Genomic DNA, 12,445 nt, shown 5'->3' on the forward strand with positions numbered 1-12,445 from the left:
GAAGAAAGATGGTGAGGTGAGAGAAAAGAAAGGGAGAAACATGCTAATTAATATGCCCTCGGAAATAGACTGTCTAAATATGTGAGGGCTCTGGAGTCAGACTGACTGAGTTAAAATCACTCTGACATTTACCACCTGAACCTCTGTAAAATGAGTGTAAGAGCAATAACAATACTATAGCTACCTTCTAGGGCTAGTGTGAAAACTAAACGAGGTATTAGATATAAAGCCCTCATCACAGTGCCTGAAATATAGGAACTACACAATAAAGTGGGCCATTATTATTATATTATTGGTCCTATGTCTGCCACGTATTAGTCCTTTAAACTCGCCAAGCCTTGATTTCATTATCCATCAATTGGAGGAAAAATATGAAGCAAGGATCAATTGAAATGAATTGCACAAAAGCACTTTGAACATTGTATGGTATTATACACATGTAAGGGATTAAAGAGTATGAAGTGGATCTTGGTTAGAAAGTGTTTTTGTCAGGTAAATTAGGCCCACATGTGAATTTTGAACTCAGCCTCTCAATTTATTTACCTTTATTTATAAAGTCATCATATGCCGCATAAACACGGTACAAAATACCAAGTAAACATCAATAAATAAAAGTATTTTATTTTAACCTTTTAAAAAGACAAACTGAAATAGATTTTTATTAGAACAAAAAATTTTAAGCCTGCCAATAAATGATCTTTATTTCAGGTTTTATGACACACAAATGAGTGACCAGTGGTTACTCATATTTTACCTTGGAAAATAATACAAACCTTATAATATAATTCATGAAATTTCTCTGTGACATTTGCAGCTTTTGCTCTCAGGATATTTAGTGACCAGCAAGGTATGTGGCTTCACTTAAGGCTGAAATATTAGTACCACTTATAATCATCCAAAATGATTGCTTTCCATTATATAAGATTTTTTCAGGCTGGGCGCGGTGGCTCATGCCTGCAATCCCAGCACTTTGGGAGGCCGAGGTGGGCAGATCACGAGATCAGCAGATCAAGACCATCCTGGCTAACACGGTAAAACCCTGTCTCTACTAAAAATACAAAAAATTAGCCAGGCGTGGTGGCGGGTGCCTGTAGTCCCAGCTACTCGGGAGGCTGAGGCAGGAGAATGGTGTGAACCTGGGAGGCGGAGCTTGCAGTGAGCCAAGATCGCACCACTGCACTTCAGTCTGGGTGACGGAGCAAGACTCCGTCTCAAAAAAAAAAAAAAAAGATGTTTTTTTCAGTCAGTTTCTCATTATTGGGTAGTGACCTTTGAGATTTTTTTAAAAATTGCAGCATGTTCAATGTGTATTGATATGTGCCATGGTGACTGTAAAATGTAGAGAATCACAGGTCTCCAGGAGAGCTGGGGTTTGTGGCAATTAAACAATCAAAGTACAGTGAGATGTCTGCCTAAAGCAGGAGAGCTTAACAAGGCAAGGAGCCAATCCCCTGTTTTCTAGGTGGGACAGTGGAAGCTTAGCTGTCACTCTTTTGAGTCATGCATCGTTTGTCTTAATCACATCTTGCTCGGTTCCCTAAGGAGCAGATTAAAATAAATAAATGCAACAAATTCATTAGAAAAGAACAAACAATCAAACTCTTAAACAATGGAAAAGTGTATGAACAGCCAGTCACCAAAAATACTAATAGTCAGTAAACTATACTGCATCTTATTTGAACTTAAGAAATGCTCTGTTAATTTACAAGTTTAAAAAAAAGTAAAAGAAATGCCTATTAAAATATCCAAGATTCCTACTTTATAACTCTCAGGTTGGCAATGATTTGAAAGTGCTGATATGAGTAGAAAATATCAAACACCACATACAGGGTCAGTAGTGGTGTAAGCAGCAGGATTTGATCAGGGAACAGAAGGAATTCTTGAACTAACTGGGTGATAATGAGAGCAGTGATGGTGAGTGGAGCACTCCTCAACTCCTCAACTCCTCCCTGAGTAGTAAGTAATTTTGGACTGTATATAGCCAGGCAGGAAGAGTTAGTAGTTCTTTACATACCAAATACATCAAATGGAAAGGGTGGTGGTATTAAAAAGCCCAGAGTCAATGTGAGTTATAAGATACTCACCGTATAATGATTAATTAACTCAGCAAATGTCTTCTGAGGGATTCCTGTGTGCCAGACATGGTTCTGTTAATGATAACACAACAAAACTCAACTGGAGGACTGCACCTATTTTTCACTTTTTCCAATGAAGATTGTGTTTGTATAGTGATCTTTTTTCCAGATGTCTTAGTCTACAGCATTCTAAGGTTGATTAATGAATGATTAGTATTTATTGTATGCCCATCCTGTTGCCAAAGGGAAAAACTGAAGCACGGAAAGACTGATTAATAGGCAGGGCTACTAAGCCAGCAAAGGATGGAGCCAGATTGGAACCTGGGTCTATCTTCCAAGCCCTTCTATTTTGTATTCTACCATACTGACTCTCTTATTAAAATATTATGTGAGACCACTTACTTTAAAGCATGCAACAATAACAAATTCCGTATTTTATACCCAATAGCTTAAATGTGGTTAGGAAAGTGAAGGTGACAGAAGCTGATCAAACAATTATTCAATACACAGTAATATTTGCCGCTTTACAGATGGTTGAAGCTGAAGTGCTCCAAGGGTACTATCATGTCCATCGTTGTCTCAATCCTAAAGTCACAGCTACTTTTGGAAAATTTTTAGACAAGTAAGGCGTCAGAATTTTCAGGTAACTGACTAATGAAATTAAGGACAATTGTAACAAGTCATCTTATTTCAACTTGTTGAAAAACTGAGTGAAAAATATAGGCACAGCTTGCTGTAGAAATTGGAAAATGATGGAATAATAGTAGCGGATAATAATAGTAATAATAGGTCAAGTAATTTTCATTATACTTGACCATTTTTAAAGTAAAATAAGCACCTGATGAGAGTTGACAGATTGTCCTTCATTCACTGGAAAGGTCTAGGCCTCGCATTCTTTCAGAGGTCCTGAGCTGAAATTTCTGCATAAATATGGAATCATGCCATGTTAGGGGCTCTATCAAGTGGTCTTTTCATTTGCTTGTTTTCCATATGAGGGAACAAAAGCCCCAAGAGCTGAGGTGAGTTTGCTCAAGGTCACATGAATTAGTTGTTGCAAAAACTGGCATCAGAGCAGATTCTTCTGCTTCCATTCAGGAGTCTTTTAGCAATGCCATATGCTATCACTGTAAAAAAGATGACTTAAATAAATCAGAATGGGTATCTCTTTGACATACTGAAAATGTGCTTAAATGTATATGCCCTCCTATAATAAAAAAGAATGTGAATGACTTTTAATGGTCACAAAGCATTTGAATCCTTAAAAGTGTTCCTTATCATATGAACACATGATGAATTAATAATAGAAAAATGTAAGATTTTCAATCTTAAAGATTCATACCACACATTCACTCTCTAAACTGGTGACTCTTAACATTTAGGGACATAGATTCTTTCAAAATTGGATAAAGTTATGGAAATTCTCTCAAGAAAAGTACATTTATAGACAAAATTTAATTTATAATATCAGAAAGTTTATGGAGTCCCCCAAAACCCACCCATGAACCCAAAAATATTGAGAATTCAACCTCAATGAATGCATGATCACTGTCAAAAAGAGACTCTTTCATTAAGTAATGGAAATTACTTTATTAATATTCAGTGGTGATATAGAAACAGAAGGAAACCTGTCATAATTACTTCCTACATGGAAAGCTTTTAGACTTTATGTAAGATATGTGAGCATGGGAGAAAAAAAAGCCTTGTCATAAAGACAGCAACACACTTAGAATTTAAAAAATAATCCCAATAAAACAAATTAATACTGGCTTTATGGGGGTTATTTTAAGAAGAATATTGATGAACAGTTTGATAATCAGGTATCTGGGGTATCGGGACTTCATTCCCTCTCATCAAACGATTTTATACCTATCTGATATCCAACTGCTGTACTACTTAGAGTTTCTGATATGATGTCATACCAGAGTTCCCAGTTCTAAGTACACTCTGTTTCTGACTGAGGCTTGACTCCTACCATTAAATTGGGCTGGATCATGTAGAAAACTTAAATTTCTTTTTAACTTCACCAAAATAAGGCTATAACTAGATGATTACCACACCGCTAGATTCTCCTTTCTTCTTTTCCTGTGGAAGCTATTCTGGCCCTGCTGGGCCTTCTCGATCTCATAAGTCTCATGGTAAGAAAGAAAATGAAGGAGCGCTGGAGCTTATAAGCAGTGTCTTTTGAGCCATCAAGTAAAGAGGCATTTTCTCATTAACATATGTGTCCACTGATTGAGTAGCCTGCGTCTGGAAATACCGAGGTCTTTGTCACTAGACTGGATCCAGTGGGGGTGAATGTACAAGAGGATCAAGCAGTATGTGGGTAGTAGGAGTTCCTTTCATACCTGACAGTCTTTGATTCGAGGTCAGGGTCAAGCTGTGTGTAGCATTCAGAGGTCAAAATTCCAGAGGTCAGAATCAATCAAGGGTTAAAGGAGCTCAGTAGTTTCCATTATGAGGCAAAAAGAGAGAGAATCTGGGTAGACATGATTGGTTGGATAAAAGGCATAGGTGATGATGGTGGTGGTGGTGGTTGGCAGAGGTGTTGGTAGAGAATAATAATCGTAACGTTTTCATTATGCTTGATGGTTTATAAAGCACCTTCACATTCATTATCTTATTTGTTGGTATGAGAGCAAAAGGATTAAGCCAAGAGATGAACCCCAAATAAGGACACACTTACAATCAGTTTCTCAGCTATGGAAAGTGAAGGAACTAAAGGGGCTGGTGAATTCTGACAGACTGAGAGGAAGGTAATGCAGCTCCATGTTGTATGTGCTTGAATCAAAGTAGCATTTGGTGTTTACTGTCATTTGTACAGATGTGACAACTGCAATTGCTCATACCTATTGATATGGGTTAGGAGTTCCTCAGGGTTATGCCAACTTTCACTGATGTTTTCTGCTAAAGGTATTTTTAGCTTTTGTTTCCTCTGTATTTGGTTTCATCCAATATCTGATTCACCTGCTTCCAATCTTGCAAGAATGCCTCAGTTTTTAAGTATGTTTTATGTGTTTTCCCATGCATTGTGGTTTCATTTAGATATATGTATATAATATAAATAGATATAAACATAGAAATAAACGCAGATGTAGATATGCTAGGTAGATATGTAAATGAGGTACAGATGGGGATCTAGATATAGGCACAGATACAGATACAGATAGATATAGATATATAGAGATAGATAGAAACATAGTTATAGATTCCGCCATTTCATCAAATAGAATTTGGAGGAGGAGGGGAAAAATAAATGTGCTCAATTCATCATCATATTTCAATCCTGCATTTTCTCCAACCTCTCTTTTATTGTTTTGCTTTGTTATATTTATTTTTAAGTGCAGCTTAAATATAATTTTTGCATTTTGACATAATTTTTATATTACAATGGTTTCATTGTTTTATGTCCTTAATAATAGAATTTAAATGTGATTTTTTAAGATTGTAATTTTCTTCAGAATTAAAAAGTATTATTAGATGGAATAAATATTGGAAATGTTAGTGTTCAAAGTTTTGCTGACCTGTTTTTCTGTTGGTTCTAAACAATCCTACTTTTATTATTGCTATGACCACTAAATGTAGGGATAATTGATTCAATTTTAAGTCCAACACAGCTTTTCCTCACAATCTTTCTCTTTAGGGTTAATTTAGCAGATGCAACTGTAAGGCATCTTTTAAAAGACATGTTTTAGAAAGGATTCATTTCATCTCTAGGTTTATATAATCTACAAATACAAAACTAAAACAAAAAGAAAAAGAAAAATTAAACAGTTCAAGCAAAAGGTATTTCCATTTCCTTTATTTTTCAAGTGAAATAGTCTATCCTTATTTATCCAGGTGAATTTGTAACATGCACAAGCAGTGATTTCTAATTTACTGGTAATTTATTAGCATGAAAAACACTAATAATAATGCCAGTTTGCTTTAGGAACAATTCCATAAATATAGGGCCATCCATAAGATCATGGAAGGGGAACATCACACACCGGGGCCTATCATGGGGAGGGGGGAGAGGTGAGGGATTGCACTGGGAGTTATACCTGATGTAAATGACGAGTTGATGGGTGCTGACGAGTGGATGGGTGCAGCACACCAACATGGCACAAGTATACATATGTAACAAACCTGCACGTTATGCACATGTACCCTAGAACTTAAAGTATAATAAAAATTTTTAAAAAATCATAGAATTATCCCTAGTCTATGAATGGAGGAAATCTAATGTTAAATTGTTTAGCCTCATAAATAGACAGCTTTAGAAGAAGTGAATATATAATTCTTTTTCAAAATAGGACACTTTCAAGAGTGAAAGAGTTTTCAATAATTATGTGAGGAAAACAGACATAAACTGGGACTCTCCTAGGAAAAGCCCTTCAGTTACCATAGGCCTAATTCACACTTACTTCCAGGCTTACTGCATGAAGTATAATTCATATTGGGGCTTAACATCCGATATATTTAATAATCAGTGCAAATTAGGTCCTTTCAAGGAGACATGTGGAATGGCTGAGTTAAAATACTCTTATGATTCTCTTTTGAATCATAAGAAAATTAGAAGCTAATTTAGGTAATAATAAAATCTAAACGACAATTATCTCAACGAAAGTGGGTACAAATGCTGAAAGTCGCATTTCTTTATTTTACAAATAAAATAATTTCTACTATACTTCTTAAGTCTCCAGGCAAGCATGCCAAAATCCTGTAGTTTGTTACATATGTATACATGTGCTATGTTGCAGGCTGCACCCATTAATCCCGCCGTCAAGAGCATTAGGTACATTCCTAACGCTATCCCTCCCTCCCCCCACCCCTACCTACAGGTGTGTGATGTCTTCCTCCTCCTGGTGTCCAAGTGTCTCATTGTCTCAATTTCCCACCTATGAGTGAGAACATGTAGCTCGGTTTTTGTCCTTCGATAGTTTGCTGAGAAATTATTTGTTTGAAGCCATCCATCCCCAAGGATACAATCATCATTTTTATGACTGTTATATTCCATGGTATATGTGCCATGCTTCTTCTTAACTTAGTCTATCATTGATGGACATTTGGCTATCCTAAGTCTTTGTTATTAGGAATAGTGCCGCATAAACATAATGCGTATGTGTCTTTATAGCATGATTTATAACTTTTGGGTATATACCTGTAGTAATGGGACGTACAATAATGGTGGTATCGGCTCCTAGATCCTTGGGAATCGCTTACACTGTCTCCTACAATGGCTTTTCAACTAGTTTACAGTCCCAACAGTGCAAAGTGTTCCATACTCACATCCCTCCCAGCACCCGTTGCCTCCCACCTTGAAGTGATCGCCATCTCTAACTGCATGATGGCATTCCACGGTTTTGATTTGCATTTCTGATGGCCAGTGATGATAAGCATTTTTTCATGTCTGTTGGCTGTATAATCTGGTTCTCTTTGAGAAGTGCCCGTTCTTACATCCTTTGCCTACTTTACGGGTTGGTTTTTTTTTTTTTTTCGTGTAAATTTGAGTTCTTGTAGAATCCAAAATAGTCTCAAGTCAGATGGGAGTAGATTACAAAAATTTACTCTGCATTCTGTAGGTTGCCTGTTCACTCTGATGGTAGTTTTCTGCCAAAGGAAGCCTTTTAGTTTTAATTTAGATCCTATCGGTTTCACCTTTTGGCTTTTGTTGCCACAGCTGGTAGGTTTTAGACATGAAGTCCTGCCCATGTTTATGTCCCAGAAGAAAACTCTAGGTTTTCTCTAGGGTTTTATGGTTTTGAGGTCTAATATTTAAGTCTTTAACCATCTCGTGTTCACTTTTGTATATGTGTAAGGAAGGGTCCGCTCTCTATATATGGCGTTTGCCTTTCCTAGAAAGCCATTTATTAAATAGGGAAATTCTTTTCCTCATTTCTTGTTTCTTTTGTTTGTAGGTTTGTCAAAGATCTATCGCTGTAGATGTGTGGTATTTTCTATTCTGAGGGTTCTATCTCTGTTCCACTTATCTTTATCTCTGGTTTGGCACCAGTACCTGTTCTTGGCTACTGTAGCTCTGTTATATAGCAGTTTGAAGCCAGATAGCTGATGCCTGGAAGGCTTCTGGTTCTTTGGCTTAGGAGTTGACGGACCCTAAGTGGGCTCTTTTGGTTCCATGAACTTTAAAGCTAAGTTTTTCCAATCTGTGAAGCAAACTCATTGGTAGCTGATGGGGATGGGTGGTCACTGGACCCATAAATTACCTTGGGCAGTATGCCATTTCTAATGAGCACTGATTCTTCCTCATCCATGATTGGAATGTTCTTCCATTTGTTCGTGTCTTATTTTATTTCATTGAGCAGTGGTTTGTAGTTCTCCCTGAAGAGGTCCTTCACACCCCTTTTAAGTTGGATTCCTAGGTATTTTATTCTCTTTGAAGCAATTGTGACTGGGAGTTCACTCTGTCTGTTATTGGTGTATAAGAATGCTTGTGATTTTTGCACATTGATTTTGTATCCTGAGACTTTGTTGAAGTTGCTTATCAGCTTAAGGAGATTTTGGGCTGAGACAGTGGGGTTTTCTAAATATACAATCATGTCGTCTGCAAACAGGGACAATTTGACTTCCTCTTTTCCTAATTGAATACCCTTTATTTCTTTCTCTTGCCTGATTGCCCTGGCCAGAAATTCCAAGATTGTGTTGAATAGGAGTGGTGAGAGAGGGCATCCCTGTCTTGTGCCAGTTTTCAAAGGGAATGCTTCCAGTTTTTGCCCCATCAGTGTGATATTGGCTGTGGGTTTGCCATAAATAGCTCTTATTATTTTGAGATACGTCCCATCAATACCTAATTTATTAGCATGAAGGGCTGTTGAATTTTGTCAAAGGCCTTTTCTGCATCTATTGAGATAATCATGTGGTTTTTGTCTTTGTTTCTGTTTATATGCTGGATTGCATTTATTGATTTGCACATGTTGAACCAGCCTTGCATCCCAGGGATGAAGCCCACTTGGTCACGGTGGATAAGCTTTTTGATGTGCTGCTGGATTTGGTTTGCCAGTATTTTACTGAGGATTTTTGCATCAATGTTCATCAGGGATATTGGTCTAAAATTCTCTTTTTTTGTTGTTTCTCTGCTAGGCTTTGATATCAGGATGATGCTGGCCTTGTAAAATGAGTTAGGGAGGAGTCCCTCTTTTTCTATTGATTGGAATAGTTTCAGAAGGAATGGTTCCAGCTCCTCCTTTTAGCTCTGGTAGAATTCAGCTGTGAGTGCTGGTCTGGTCCTGGACTTTTTTTTTGGTTGGTAGGCTATTAATTATTGCCTCAATTTCAGAGCCTGTTATTGGTCTATTCAGGGATTCAACTTCTTCCTGGTTTAGTCTTAGGAGGGAGTATGCGTCCAGGAATTTATCCGTTTCTTCTAGATTTTCTAGTTTATTTGCGTAGAGGTGTTTATAGTATTCTCTGATGGTAGTTTGTATTTCTGTGGGATCAGTGGTGATATCCCCTTTATCATTTTTATTGCATCTATCTGATTCTTCTCTCTTTTCTTCTTTATTAGCCTTGCTAGCGGTCTATCAATTTTGTTGATCTTTTCAAAAAACCAGCTTCTGGGTGCATTGATTTTTTGAAGGGATTTTTGTGTCTCTATCTCCTTCAGCTCTGCTCTGATTTAGTTATTTCTTGCCTCCTGCTGGCTTTTGAATGTGTTTGCTCTTGCTTCTCTAGTTCTTTTAATTGTGATGATAGGGTGTCAATTTTAGATCTTTCCTGATTTCTCTTGTGGGCATTTAGTGCTATAAATTTCCCTCTACACACTGCTTTAAATGTGTCCCAGAGATTCTGCTATGTTGTGTCTTTGTTCTCATTGGTTTCAAAGAACATGTTTATTTCTGCTTTCATTTCGTTATGTACCCAGTAGTCATTCAGGAGCAGGTTGTTCAGATTCCATGTAGTTGAGCGGTTTTGAGTTTCTTAATCCTGAGTTCTAGTTTGATTGCACTGTGGTCTGAGAGATAGTTTGTTATAATTTCTGTTCTTGTACATTTGCTGAGGAGTGCTTTACTTCCACCTATGTAGTCAATTTTGGAATAAGTGCGATGTGGTGCTGAGAAGAAAGTATATTCTGTTGATTTGGGGTGGAGAGTTCTGTATATGTCTATTAGGTCCACTTGGTGCAGAGCTGAGTTCAATTCCTGGATATCCTTGTTAACTTTCTGTCTTGTTGATCTGTCTAATGTTGACAGTGGGGTGTTAAAGTCTCCCATCATTATTGTGTGGGAGTCTAAGTCTCTTTGTAGGTCTCTAAGGACTTGCTTTATGAATCTCCATGCTCCTGTATTGGGTGCATATATATTTAGGATAGTTAGCTCTTCTTGTTGAATTGATCCCTTTACCATTATGTAATGGCCTTCTTTGTCTCTTTTGACAAAGAAAGCCATTTTGTTGGTTTAAAGTCTGTTTTATCAGAGACTAGGATTGCAACCCCTGCCTTTTTTTGTTATCCATTTGCTTGGTAGATCTTCCTCCATCCCTTTATTTTGAGCCTCTGCGTGTCTCTGCACATGAGATGGGTATCCTAAATACAGCACACTGATGGGTCTTGACTGTATCCAATTTGCCAGTCTGTGTCTTTTATTTGGAGCATTTAGCCCATTTACATTTAAGGTTAATATTTTTATGTGTGAATATGATCCTGTCATTATGATGTTAGCTGGTTATTTTTCTCGTTAGTTGATGCAGATTCTTCCTCATATCGATGGTCTTTACAATTTGGCATGTTTTTGCAGTGGCTGGTACCGGTTGTTCCTTTCCATGTTTAGTGCTTCCTTCAGGATCTCTTGTAGGGCAGGCCTGGTGATGACAAAATCTCTCAGCATTTGCTTGTCTGTAAAGGATTTTATTTCTCCTTAACTTATGAAGCTTAGTTTAGCTTGATATGAAGTTCTGGGTTGAAAATTCTTTTCTTTAAGAATGTTGAATATTGGCCCCCACTCTCTTCTGACTTGTAGAGTTTCTGCTGAGAGATCCACTGTTAGTCTGATGGGCTTCCCTTTATGTGCAACCCAACCTCTCTCTGGCTGCCCTTAACAATTTTTGCTTCATTTCAACTTTCGTGAATCTGATAATTATGTGACTTGGAGTTGCTATTCTCAAGGACTATCTTTGTGGCATTCTCTGTATTTCCTGAATTTGAATGCTGGCCTGCATTGCTAGATTGGGGAAGTTCTCCTGCATAGTATCCTGCAGAATGTCTTCCAACTTGGTTCCATTCTCCCCATCACTTTCAGGTACACCAATCAGACGTAGATTTGGTCTTTTCACATAGTCCCATATTTCTTGGAGGCTTTGTTCATTTCTTTTTATTCTTTTTTCTCTAAACTTCTCTTCTTGCTTCATTTCATTCATTTGATCTTCAATCACTGATACCCTTTCTTCCAGTTGATCGAATCGGCTACTGAAGCTTGTGCATTCATCACGTAGTTCTCATGCCATGGTTTTCAGCTCCCTCAGGTCATTTAAGGACTTCTCTACCCTGGTTATTCTGGTTAGCCGTTTGTCTAATCTTTTTTCAAGGTTTTTAGCTTCTTTGCGGTGGGTTCGAACTTCCTCCTTTAGCTCGGAGAAGTTTGATTGTCTGAAGCCTTCTTCTCTCAACTCATCAAAGTCATTCTCCATCCAGCTTTGTTCCATTGCTGGCAAGGAGCTGCGTTCCTTTGGAGGGGGAGAGGCACTCTGATTTTTAGAATTTTCAGCTCTTCTGCTCTGTTTTTTCCCCATCTTTGTGGTTTTATCTACCTTTGGTCTTTGATGATGGTGACGTACAGTTGGGGTTTTGGTGTGGATGTCCTTTCTGCTTGTTAGTTTTCCTTCTAGCAGTCAGGACCCTCAGCTGCAGGTCTGTTGGAGTTTACTGGAGGTCCACTCCAGACGCTGTTTGCCTGGTTATCAGCAGCAGAGGCTGCAGAACAGTGAATATTGCTGAACAGCAAATGTTGCTGCCTGATCATTCCTCTGGAAACTTCATCTCATAGGGGTACCCAGCCATGTGAGGTGTCAGTCTGCCCCTACTGGGGGGTGCCTCCCAGTTAGGCTACTTGGGGGTCAGGGACCCACTTGAGGAGGCAGTCTTTCCATTCTCAGATCTCATACTCCGTGCTGGGAGAACCACTACTCTCTTCAAAGCTGTCAGACAGGGACATTTAAGTCTGCAGAGGTTTCTGCTGCCTTTTGTTTGGCTATGCCCTGCCCCCAGAGGTGGAGTCTACAGAGGCAGGCAGGCCTCCTTGAGTTGTGGTGGGCTCCACCCAGTTCGAGCTTCCTGGCTTCTTTGTTTACCTACTCAAGCCTCAGCAATGGCAAGCGCCCCTCCCCTAGCCTCACTGCCCCCTTGCAGTTCAGTCTCAGACTGCTGTGCTATCAATGAGTGA

The 12,445-nt window shown here is 38.4% G+C and overlaps 1 protein-coding gene across 15 annotated transcripts in view; it reads left to right on the forward strand.

Moving 5' to 3' along the window:
- UNC80 (unc-80 homolog, NALCN channel complex subunit) overlaps nt 1-12,445 on the forward strand; it is a 228,096-nt gene that overhangs the window by 79,581 nt on the left and 136,070 nt on the right. The window lies entirely within an intron of this gene.

The sequence above is a fragment of the Papio anubis genome, chromosome 10 (genome assembly GCF_008728515.1).
Source record: "Papio anubis isolate 15944 chromosome 10, Panubis1.0, whole genome shotgun sequence".
Classification (NCBI taxonomy): domain Eukaryota; kingdom Metazoa; phylum Chordata; class Mammalia; order Primates; family Cercopithecidae; genus Papio; species Papio anubis.